This window comes from Stenella coeruleoalba (genome assembly GCF_951394435.1).
Source record: "Stenella coeruleoalba genome assembly, chromosome: 12".
NCBI lineage: Eukaryota > Metazoa > Chordata > Mammalia > Artiodactyla > Delphinidae > Stenella > Stenella coeruleoalba.
Window position 1 is genome coordinate 16569272 of NC_137158.1, and position 12588 is coordinate 16581859.

The 12588-nt window shown below is 42.5% G+C and overlaps 1 protein-coding gene across 3 annotated transcripts in view; it reads left to right on the plus strand.

The window, feature by feature from the left end:
- Positions 1 to 12588, plus strand: part of BCKDHB (branched chain keto acid dehydrogenase E1 subunit beta) — a 283718-nt gene that overhangs the window by 229218 nt on the left and 41912 nt on the right. For 2 of the 3 annotated variants that reach the window (XM_079939006.1, XM_079939004.1), the window contains one exon: positions 1040 to 1572. The exons of the other annotated variant lie outside the window; for it this stretch is intronic. The gene's annotated coding sequence lies outside the window, so the exon portion shown is untranslated. Of the gene's footprint in view, positions 1 to 1039; positions 1573 to 12588 lie in introns of those variants that run through there. 3 annotated transcript variants of the gene reach the window in all.

The following is a 12588-nucleotide window of genomic DNA, read 5'->3' on the forward strand; positions in this document are numbered from 1 at the left end:
CCACGATGTTGCAAAAAAAATATTTTTTTCCATGTCCTTTATATTAATATGTAGCTGAAAAGAAAAACAGCATGAATAGCGACATAAGGAGGAAGCCTCCTTGCTGGGGACTTTGTCAGGGCCTCTTGTATCTGACTAGGCCTTTCCCACCCTTCACCATAGTGTAGACAACGGCCTCAGGGACCCCTTTGCAGAAGCCCTCACCCTCCGGCCCTGCCCTCAGAGGGGGTGCTCTCATCCCTGCCTTCCCTCCCATACACCCAAGAAGAGCTCTTCTCACCAGTTCCAGCTGAAAGATTCCCCCACACACACACCCCAACAAAAATCAGAGAAATAGGGTCATGTAGTGTTTTCCTTTCTCTATAAACACTGGAAAAAATGGACATTTTTTTATGATTGCAAATGTATATATTACTTTAAAACTACAGTTTAAAAAGTTGTGTCCTGTTTATTTTTATCAGATGTTTGGAGGAGGATATGGAAAGTGACATTTGTAGATTGCCAGAGACTTGGAGTAAAGTAAAGAAGGCACTTTGTAACAGATTCTGGAGAGCAGTGGCTAAAATAAACTAAGCTTTTGTTAGGGGTAAAAACAAAGCCCTGTCCTTGGTTTATGAATAGAAACACCTGAACAGTATAGGATGGGAAAAGATGTACTTGTCAGCAGTAAGTTTGGAAAAGATTTAGGGTATCCATCTGGCTTATGGTTCAGGACATTCTGAGTCGAAGACGCCAAAACTGAGTATGGACCTTGGCTTTGGCCTTCCCGCGGGAACCCTGTGCTCGCATGGTCAGTCCAGCAGAGCAGGGAATGTGTGCTGGTCATCCACGTCTGGGCCGATAACGGGTTCTATTTGAACATATTTGGTTTAGTTGGACTTATTTTTTTTAGTTGATATTATTTATGATTTCAGTTGAAGTTACTTGTTTTATTGCCATTGGTATCTTTTTAATACTATTTTTAAAATTCATTTGTTGTTGTAAGAATTTTCCCTTATTTTAATTTTCTTTTCTTTAACTCTGTTTCTCCCTTCTCCAGTTAGCCCTGCAATGCCCACCAGTAAATGCCCCCTTCTCTTCCAAAATAAAGAAGTTACAGTTCATGCTAAACTCGGTCTACGGCGCAAGAAGTACATATACATCTAAATAATTGCCTTAAAGAAATTTTTTTTTTTACATGAAATGAATTGTTCCATATTGTGAAAATAAGAAAATTGTGGTGTGCTCCAAGGATAAATAACAAGATAAACTCAAAGGGCCAACACTGCCTGAACAAAGAGTTACAGGACTCCTATCACTCTGTCACAATGTGACCATTGCAATGTCCCAGAGCCCTCCCAAGCAGCATGCCCTGTCCCTGTCCCATCCCATATAAGGAAAGACATTAGCCCCATTTTTCTGCTGCTCAGCACACTGAAAGTATACATACTCTGCCCAGTCAGCAGATGACTTGCAGGTTCCCTGGCTGTAAAAACAGACAAGCAACCCATGCTCAGTGTCGACTTTCCCTGGCTACCAGGAAGTCGGCCCGCTGTTCTTGCAGCGACTCTTCTCTTTAATAAACTCTATCTTCCTTACATTCTGCCTTGTGTCTGGAAATTCTTTTCCAACCTGCGCTCGGACCACGACAAAAATAGCAATGAGAAGACGCACAAGAGATGTTAAAGGAATTCCAAATTCCCCACTACCCCCAGCCTCAGGATAAAGTCTGCTCCATGTGACAACATGAATGTATAAGTGAATATAATCTTCTACGGTTCCAATTACCCAAGTCCTTTCGCAAAAGAATATCACATCCATGTTCCGTACAACGGATAGATACTATCCAAGCTAAGTAAACAGTACACATTAGAACGAGAAATGAGGCACAAGAGCAAGACAGTTACCTCATTTTAGTCCGTGAAATTTAAGTCACAGAAGCTAGAAACTCTTGCTGGGATCCTGAGAAGACATCCCACAGAGGGTCCACACTCGGTTTCGCGAAATCTCCTTCCTGTCAGCTTGCCTGAGGTGGACTCGTGTGGCTTCTGGCTGCTTGGCCTCCCTGCCCCCACTTCTAGAAACAGCACTGCTGTTTGTTTAGAGAACTCCCTCTCCCAGCTCATGTGGCTCTCTCTGGAGGGGCTGCCAATCCCATTGCCATCCGGCACCAGCCACAGGGATGGCCCTGGCCCAGGCCCTCCGGGTACCACAGGACAGAAGGTCGGGTTGCTCATGCAGAAGCACAACTTAGTAAGCCTCAGACTCGTCAGTGACACTAAATTCTAAAGGACTGGTTCTCAAACCTTTACCAGTTGCAGGCATACCAGGGATAGAGCTGACGGGTGTGCACCATGTAGGCACACAGCACTGCCTTAGCAGAGATGCTCAGCTGAGGGGTGAGGAACACGACCCCAAAGCCTCATGTTGGAATTTTCAGAGAGACCTGAGGTTTGGAGACTCTGATGTGTTTTCCTAGGCCATTGAACTTGGAAAGAAATAGGGAACATTCATATATGGGCAAAGATTTGGAAACCCTGACACCTGATACCTCCCTGAATATGGTATTTAAAGATATTTGCCAGGAAAATGAGAAATAAAATTAGAACAAGAATGAGGAAATCATAGGTGGAAAGGACTAGAAGTAAAACTGGAAACAAGTTAGATGAAAAGATGTACATCAATAATTGGCATAAATACACTTTTTGTTGTTGTCGTGCCGTGAGGCTTGTGGGATTCTAGTTCCCCGACCCGAGATTGAACCCAGGCTCTCAGCAGTGAGACCACAGAGCCTAACCACTGCACCACCAGGGAATTCCCATAAATACTCTTTTTATGTGAAACAAATGTTCCACGTTTGACAAAAGGAATATATCACAGTGAAAATATAACAGTTAAATTCTTTACATTCTAAGTGCGTAGTACTAAAATGTAAGCAAACACTTATAAATGCAAAAGATACGGACAGGACGGTTGCAGAAGGCTTCGTCAGCCCGCTTTCCATTTGTTACCTGAAGTAGACAGGCATAAGTAATAGGTTTAGGTCAATAGAAATATATTTTAAACTTTGTGTCTTCATAAACAGAGACTATGTCGCCTCTTAGCCTATACACAGGCGGTTTAAAAAATTGACCATATACTGTACTAAGGCGCAAAGGAAACTAGCAGTAAATTCCCCAAAGAAAAGAGTATTCAGAGGTACCACATCCCACTTAGAAATAAAAAGGCACCCGGATAAGTAACTGTGGAAGCAAGGAGGAAGCAACTACAACACAATGAGAAAAGATCACTGGCGTGCTTCAGCCAAAATTTTACTCACAGATAAATTCACAGACTTTAAATCTTTAAAAAAGAAAATCTGAAAATACAAGGATGCAAGAATAAAGGAGGAAGAAGCACAAGAAGAATGAGAAGAAGAAGAAAGTTAATAGCAGAACATTCCAAATGAGAAAAATAAAATTGTAAAATCAAAGTTATGTTTTTTGGTAAAGATGAAAGTTTTTCTTTCATTTTATACTGTCTGTTCCCTATGAAGGTGGAGGTTTTTATGTAATCATGATATCAGCAAATAAAGGCTACATAATTGTTGTTCCTGTATCGGGTAACACTTTCAAGGTCCTTCATTTGAGGAGAGGAAATAATTTAGCCAAACCTAATTGTTTATCCAATGTATTGATAAACAAAGGTCTTTGCTTTTAGAATATTTTGTTCCATCATTTTAAGAAAATAATTACTAAGGTCTTGTTTTGCTAAGTCCTTCAGTTTCTTGCCGAGGCCTACTTGGCTACCGTAAATATCTTATTTCTGTGAATTTTCATAAGATACAGTGACCGTTGTCGAAGAAATATTAATCAGTCTATCTAAGAAAGAAATGGAAAATTTTATTCAAGCCAAATTTGAGGATTATAACCCGGGAAGAGCATCTCAGAAAGCTCTGAGAACTGTTCCGCTCGTTAGAAGTCAAGGCACAGTTGTATAAGTCTTTTGAGATAGAGGGCTGTACATTAAACGACGTATTATTGACGGTTTACAGAATCCAGATCTAAGTGTCATCGTGGTCCGTTACAAAATCAAAAAGGAATGTTATCTTTAAGGAGTTATCTTGTTGATGCTACGAGAATGTTGCTGTTGATGGTCGAGCTGGTATTTCTGCCGATGGGGACGGTTTGGTGATTCATAATGCAGACACACAATGCACAGTGCGGGGAGAGAGGAGGCCAAAGGGCAGAGAAATTTTTTTATGTTTAAATTTTTCTTGTCTTGCCATAAAATATGAATTTTATTTCACACTATAAAGAATTAGAATAATTTTTAAAAATATTTTCTTGATCATTTGGAACGTCTACCTACTTATTACACTGGGATTTTTTTCCCCTTCATTCCTAATTTTTGTTTTAATTGAAGTATAGTTGCTTTGCAATGTTGTGTTAATTTCTGCTGTACAGCAAAATGATTCAGTTATACATATATGTACAATCTTTTTTATATTTTTTTCCATTATGGCTTCTCATAGGATATTGAATGTAGTTCCCTGTGCTATATACAGTAGGACCTTGTTGTTTATCTATTCCGTATATAACAGCTTACATCTGCTAATCCCAGCCTCCCACTCCATTTCTCCCCCAACACCCTCCCCCTTGGCAACCACAAGTCTGCTCTATGTCTGTGAGTCTGTTTCTGTTTCGTAGATAGGTTCATTTGTATCATATTTTAGATTCCACATGTTTTACTGGTTCCAGAAAGACAGGGAGCTTTGGTCTGTTTATTACAATTCTGCAGAGCCTAGAAAAGTCCTGGTCTGCAGAGGCTCTCAATATGCTGCTGAACAAACCCATGAAGGGAAATGCAGGCCTATACTTGAATCAGACCTTGTACTTGAAAAGCACTTAGGCAGAGCCCTCTTTGAGTAGTGTAGACATTTAAAGTAATATATTGATAGTATTTGATATTTTATACCAGTTGATATTCTAGACCGTCAGAGACATGGGGTTGTATTTCATTTCTTCAGGAATTTCAGGAACAGAAACAGTCCTTCTGGTAGGGCAAGACCTCAGAAGTCCCCAAGAGATGAGCATCGTTTCTATATTTTTAGGCCTATTTCTGCAGATAGATTTCAAATCCATGTATTTTTTTAAGGGGCTCTAAGACAATATTGTACATTAAAATGTGTCTGCAAATGGACAAACCAGAATAGAATGCTCATTCAAAGCTGTTCTTTTGAGAGTGATGAGATTATCAGTAATTTTCCTTTATTTTCTTCATCTCTGTTCTTGTAAGTCACAAACGGAGAGCCAGCCTGGCTCAGAGCTATCCTACCAATGGTCCCATCTTCTGTTTGGTCTGCAGACTTGGGACTGGGCCAGAGGTAGGACACCATGTCCTTGGCCACAGTGACTAGTCAAGGGATGGGAGGTGACCCAAACCAGCCAATCAAAGCCATTTTCAGGATTTTTCAAACAAACAGATCTGGGGTGATGTTATTCTGGAAGGACCTACTGCCACCTTCCCTGTAGAGGAAGGCCATCTTCATCCGAGAAAGAAAGGCACCAGTGTACTAAGGAAAGACATTATACAAGCTGGGTCAGTGCCCCCACGGCCAGCTGACCAGCTCCACTGCTGCCATGTGCAGCCTCAACTTCCTTTCACTCTGTGAGGAATCGCCCCAGGGTCCTTCCACTTTGTTCTAAATTGGATTTCTGTTGCTTGCAAACGGAAACATCCTAATTCAGTCCTTCCAATGCTTTGGAATATATTCTTTTTGAAAGAAGAAAGTCCACATGTTTTAACTAAAATGTTCTTGGGGAGAACCCTTCACCCTTGGGACTAGTGTATGTATTGTGCTTGATTTTCTTCTTATCTACGACATGCAAACTAGATGGAGATACTGTGTTAATATCAAGTATCTTAGCCATAAAATAAATGAATTCAGACTTTCAGCCTGAAAGTTGAATGCTAGCAACCTTCCCTTAGGCCAAGAAAATGAGCAGTTCCACAGCATCTGTCTTTTGGAAGCCTTACTCTTTGGAGGCTTAGTCACATAAAGTTCTTTACTGAAGTCATGAGACCTTAGAACTGTTTTTAAACTTACCCATATAGCCCCAAACAGCCCTTGGGTATTTTCTTTTTTGAAGAAGTTTAATATGCCTGTGGTCAGTCTAATAACAAATGTTTCTTTGAGAATACTTTGTGTAAATTCCCCATATTTTCCTCTTTCCATTGAAGCATACATTTACTTTCACCCTATTTCATCTTCTACGTGAAATATTTCAAGGAGGTCAGAGAACACGCGTGTGGTGACTGTGTGCCTTTCACCAAATGTAAAAATTGCAAATTACAATTCATCTTCCCTAGGTTACCCTAACCCAGAGGAAAAATTAAATTAATACTAATAGCAACAAGTAGTGTTTTGTTTTTTGTTTGTTTTTTAATTCTATCCCAACTGCTAGACAGCCTCATCAGGTTCTCCCTAATTATTTGGGAGAGTTGCTGGAGGGTTGCTTGGACAACCATGTGGAATCCACAGTTCTCTGGGTCTGGCTTCACATCCCTGCAGAAGTGTCTGCTGCCAGCAGCTGCGACAAGGGCCACCTGCATCTGGTACTCCCTGCCCCGAAACTCCCCTGCAGGGATGAGGCGTAAGTGTGGATGCCGGTGATACTGTTCCTCATTGGGTCTCTGGAGCGGAGAGACAGTGCTCTGTGTTCTTCCCAGAAGCAGGAAAATCATCTCCCATTGTGATACATGGATCCCAGGAGAGCATGGCTGTGTGCCCCCAAAATCTCATGGATATTTGGTGAAACAGACCATGTGCTATTCACTGGTGACAGACCAACTCTTGTACTTAGAAGCTCTGTCCCTCTCTGGGGCTCCAGCATTGTTATTGGTCTAGTCTTGGTCCCCAGCTCCCTCCTCTCTGAGACCAGGCTCCTCCGCAGGGCTCCTCTGTCTCTCTGTACATAGAGACCATTGGCCAACCTGCCTGCCCATCTTGCAGGTCAGTCTAAGTGTTAGAGCAGTGTACTTTAGTCCTAACTAGGTTTACTCTTCCAAGAAAGGACCTCATGTCTATCAGATTTATTTGATGTTATTATGTGCACAGTAATAATTTTCATATAGATCATGGGAAAATTGCTTAGGAGAAAATGGAATGGCAGTGGTGTGTGATTTGTGGTACATCCATATGATTAGGTACTCTATAGGATTTGCAAGTAATGATTACGAAAATTATGTAGCAACATGGAAAGATGCTCATTATATACTTTTAAGTGGAAAAGTCATGGTGCAAAATTATATGTATATTATGATTATGACTATTATTACTTATGATTACAACCATTATTACTTAAGATTTTTCTCGCGTAGGAATAGAGAATATAGCAGCACTGTTAGAGTGAGAACCATATATCATAATAAAGGGGTAGTTTTTAGCATGTTAATAACGCAAACTAATAAAAGTACCGAATATATACTTTACTAAACTGTTAGCAAGTATTAAACATTGCGTAACCTTCCTATTTAAAACATGGTTTCTAAGCACCGGTACTAAAGAATCTTTTAGTCCATCTGATTACTGCAAGAACCTGAAATAAATAAAATACAGTTTTTTCCTTTCTCTCTCAAACTCTCTCTCCCTCCCCCCTCACTCACACACACACACACACACACACACACACACTATGAATTATTCGAATGAGAACGATTCATTAGATAAACTCAGAAGCAAAGACTAAAACAAGAAATAATTCATCTTCTACATTTCTATACTAATGCCTTTGTAACATTTTGACCCTTTCTATTATGATTTATAAGTTTATTAGTGTTAGAGCAGAAAAAAGATGTCACATTCAAAGGTTTTAATTGGATAGAGTTTAATAAAGGAACTTATTTACAAAGTTCTGGGCAGAGGTAGGGAACCAGGAAGGAAAGGTGAAGCACCCACGAGCTCACAGCTCTCTCTGGGAAGTCATCACCGTGGAGCCTGAAGCGGCGTGGGTAGGAATGGTCCTGGAGCCCGGTGAGAGTGGTTGCCATGGAAGAGGGGCTGCCTGACAGGAGCTGTGGCCACAGAGAAACAGGACAGCTGCTGAAACAGCATGGGCGTGGGAGAGAGGAGGGTATATATCCTGGTCTCTCTCTCTCCTTCTACCCCCTGATAGCCTGTCAGTGCTTCCCTTTGGCCAAATCCAGTTTCAGGCCAAGAGGCCGACTAGCTTGGTGGTGTCATCCCCGGTGTAGCCTCTCCAGAAACAGAGCAGGGCAGAGCCGTGGGGAGTGGATGCAGAGGGGTGAATGGAGACTAACCCGCGTGAGGAGCCCCCAGCTATTCCACATCACAGGAGGCACCCACCCAGGGAGATGCCTGTTGAACTGCAAGCTGACTGTGTTTGAATCTGATGAAAAATGTAGATCGTTTTTAGTCATGCCACCTTTTCCCGGGCGAGCCTGGGCTTTTGATGGCTCTGTGTTCTGCCGGTGGAAGTTTCTGGTGGAGCATCTATGCCCTGTCTTTGCAACGATACCATGGGAGCCCTCCTTCCTGCAAAAACCTGGACTGTTTGAGCTCTCTGTCTGGCACGGCTGCCACGCTGGAGGAGAGCTTCCGTTTCTGTTTGCCAGCTCACACCTACTGTTCCCTGGGCCGATGCTTTTATCTTTCATTTTGTTGGAGCGCATCCTGCAGTAGATTCCTTAGAACGTCTTCATGAGAAGCTAATTTCTTGATTCCTTTCTTGTCAGAAAATGGCCTTCCTCTAACCCTTGACTCATAGTTTGGCTGAGTATAAAATTTTAGGCTAAGACACATTATTGTCTCAGAATAGTTAAGGCATTGCTTAATTCTTCTCAACTTGTCTTAAGTCTCTTATTTTTTCTCTCAAAATTTACCTCTTTATCAGACTTCTTGGGATACTTCCTTAATCTTGTCTTCTGATTTTCTACCTGTTAGCTTTATTTTGGCCAACTTTTTTTTTCTGATCTCTCTCAGAGCATCCTCTTATTTTAAGGCTGCCATATCAGCCTGTATATGTATGTGTACCTGTATATGTATGTGTACATACACATATATACAAATATATATACATATGTGTGTGTGTGTGCGTATCTCAAGATATATATTTGAGTTATTGCTTTTTTAGGAGTTTTGTCATGTTCTCTGAATTATATTGTTTCCTCTGGTTTCCATTTTTCTGTTTCTTTTGGCTTCTCTTTTTTGTCTTATGGATGCTGATTACCAGTTGGTTTTATTCAAGACTGAGCATCAAAAGCTGACCTGGATTGTGATATATACCTGCAATGGAATACTATTCAACCATAGAAATGAGTGAAATCCTGATACACTCGGCAAAAGGGGTGAACCTCCAAAACATGCTGAATGAGGGATGGCGGACACAAATAGTCACCTGTGATTCTGTTTATATGAAGGATCCAGAGTAGATAAACCCATGGAGACAGGATGTAGATCAGTGGTTTCCCGGCGCTGGGGGAGGGGGAGAATGGGAAGAACGTGCTTAATGGGTACCGGTAAGGGGGTTTACTTTGGAGTGATGGACAAGTTGTGGAATTAAATAGAGCAGCGGTCCCCAACCCCCAGGCCCCGGACCAGTAATGGTCCACACAGCAGGAGGTGAACGGTGGGCAAGCGAGTGAAGCTTCATCTGCCGCTCCCCACTGCTCACATTATCACCTGAACCGTCCCCCACCCCACCCCCCCATCCGTGGAAAAATTGTCTTCCACTAAACCCTTCCCTGGTGCCGGAAAGGTTGGGGACCGCTGAAATAGAGGAAGGGGCTTCACGGCATTGCGAGTGTGCTAAATGCCGCAAATTGTCCACTTTAACGTGGTTCACTTTGTTATGTGACTGTCACCCCAATACATTATTTTTTTAAAGCTGGGAGAGCTGTGGATGTGCGTGTGGCATGACAAGCAGTGGCCTTCATTTCCAGATGATTAGGCAGAGATTCCCCCCACCTCGAGAGCACCCCAACATGGCTGGCACAGGAAAGGCTGTCGTCTGAAGGGTGGCAGCCTAGTTCATTAGGTGCCACCTGGACCCGGGGTCTGGATGTCACGTTCAATTCCATGTTTTCTACCTTGGACATTGTTCCATCCTTCCTCTGGACCAGGTGTTCCTGATCCCAAAGGCTGTCCCTCTCAGTCTCTCTGGAGGATAATCCCCCGAGTCTCCATGGGGCAGGCAGACACCCAGTTCTGTCCTTGTGAGGGGGAGGGAAGGCAATGCCCCCGGGTCCTCGCCTGGCTTCAGCCCCGCTGTGGGCCACACCGAGACTCTGAGGTCAGCCTCTTGCCGGTGGCCGTTCCTGCGCGCCGCGGTCTTTCTAGTCCTGGCTTGGGGCTTACTCTTCGGGCACGGCACCTCTTATTTCGTTTTTCTGACCGTGTACTCATGTCCCCTCTCCTGTTTTCTTTGTCCTTGGGGTTTATACTTTTTAAAAACGTTTCCTTCATTATCATCTTAATGCCCTCTGAGGAAGGAGAGGAGGAAAACCTGTTTGTTGTTCAATAGGCTGGTTTAACTTGTACTTTTTTTTTTTTTTTTTTTTTGGCAAAACTTCTCAGGGGACGTTCACCTGAGAATGAAAAGAATGGTCAGCCCTGAAGTAAGCCGTGTTCTCAGGCAAGTTAATGAATTGCCTGATCTTTTCTTGTGCCTGATTATTTTTACCGTTAAAATGGTCCCAGGAGGTGGTGCGACGGGGCAGGACATGGAAGGGCCCACGTTGATTAAATGCCGGTTTCGTGCCAAGAGGACAACCTTGTACCTCCTCAGCCTTCGAGTGAAAAGTACTGAGATTAAACTGTTTCCTGTCTTGTGTGATTTTTTTGTGAAGTATCAGTTCCTGTAAGTCTCTTTGACGTAGGTGAAAATGAAATAAGGTAGCATCCCCGGAGCCCTGGGACCTCAACCTGTGCCTCTAGGACAGATTTCTCACCTGCCACTGTCATTATTCATTGACACCTTTGAGCCCCAGCCTCCAGCAGGAAGGAATCCTGCCTTAATCACCGCACACGAAGCAGCTCAATGAATAATCATACAGTATACACGGCACTCCTGCTATAGAAACAATTTAGTATTTCTTTCTTTGTTTTGGCCACAGCATGCTGGCCAGGGATCGAACCCGTGCCCCTGCAGTGGCAGCGCGGAGTCCTATCCACTGGACTGCCAGGGAAGACCCTACAGGAATAATTTAAATGGAAGAAAATAAGTTGGTAAATGTAAAGTGGTCTTAGAATTCAATATCAAGCTGTGATGAAAACTAAGAGCCATAAGTTCACAGGTCACTGTCTAGTGGCCCTATTTTTACTCTTAAGAAACCCACTGGTACATGTACGTTTCATCGCAAGGACCAGAGATCTCATATGTTTATGCAAGGTGGAATTTGTACTAATGAATCTAATTGCAGGAAGAACTCTAGGACTTAGATGAATTAGAAAGTTATACAAGTTTTTAAAATAATTCCCCTCTTCTCTCTCCATCTCTCCCTGGGGCTTCTTGGTATCTCCTCTCTGCCATGTGCCAGTTTCATGTTTTTTCTCTCTCTGCCAACCTCCTCAATTCACTCAGCACCTTACGCTTGGCTGCCTTAAGATGGCAGCCTCTACCTGGCTCTCTAGCTTGGCTTCACATAATTAACGAACTCGATATTTGTTCATTCCAATTCCAGGTTCCCAGGAGTAGGAAGAACTGGCCCAGCTTGAGTCAGGTGTCTTCTCCTGATCCACAGTGAGGACAGATGTGCAGGTGTGCTGCATACAGAGGTGGGGGAAGATGGTGTCTCTACTAAAGTGCACTTGACAGGTCCCTCTCCCTGAAGCAGTTGATTGTTATCATTGTTGTTCCTATTTCTTCATAAGTAAGGTATTTTATCCAGAGCTCGGTAGATGAAGGCTAGGTGAAGGGTGAATGGACAAGTTCTCCTTTAGAGGAGCGCTGGGGATGGGGATGGGGGTGAGGGTCTTTTCAGGCAGCCTGTCTGGTGCTACTCTTCCTGTGATCAAATAGGAGCACACCCCCCCACGAGAAACAGCACTTGTTCTCCGCTTCAGCCACATTTCTTAACTGGTCATTCAAATGCTGGCAGCTAATACGGAATTGGCAAATGGAGTTTGGGAAAATGGAGCCTCTGTTGCACCAAGCCTTGGGAGTCCCACATGGACAGAGGGGTTACCAAGTTTCTGTCTCCATGATTCTCTAAATGCTATCTTTGCATACAGAGGTCACACGTTGTAGATTTTTGTCTTGAAATTTAAATCATTTTTTAAAATTGAAGTATAGTTAATTTACAATGTTGTGTTAGTTTCAGGTGTACAGCAAAGTGATTCAGTTATACATATATACATATGTATACATATAATATACATATATTTTTTTCTGATTATTTTCCATTATAGGTTATTACAGGATATTGAATACAGTTCCCTGTGCTATACAGTAGGTCCTTGTTGTTTATTTATTTTATATATAGTACCTGTACTTTTTAATCCCAAACTCCTAAATTATCTCTCCCCCCATCCCTTTTGGTAACCATAAGTTTGTTTTCTATGTCTGTGAGTCTATTTCTGTTTTGTAAATAATATCATTTTTTTAGATT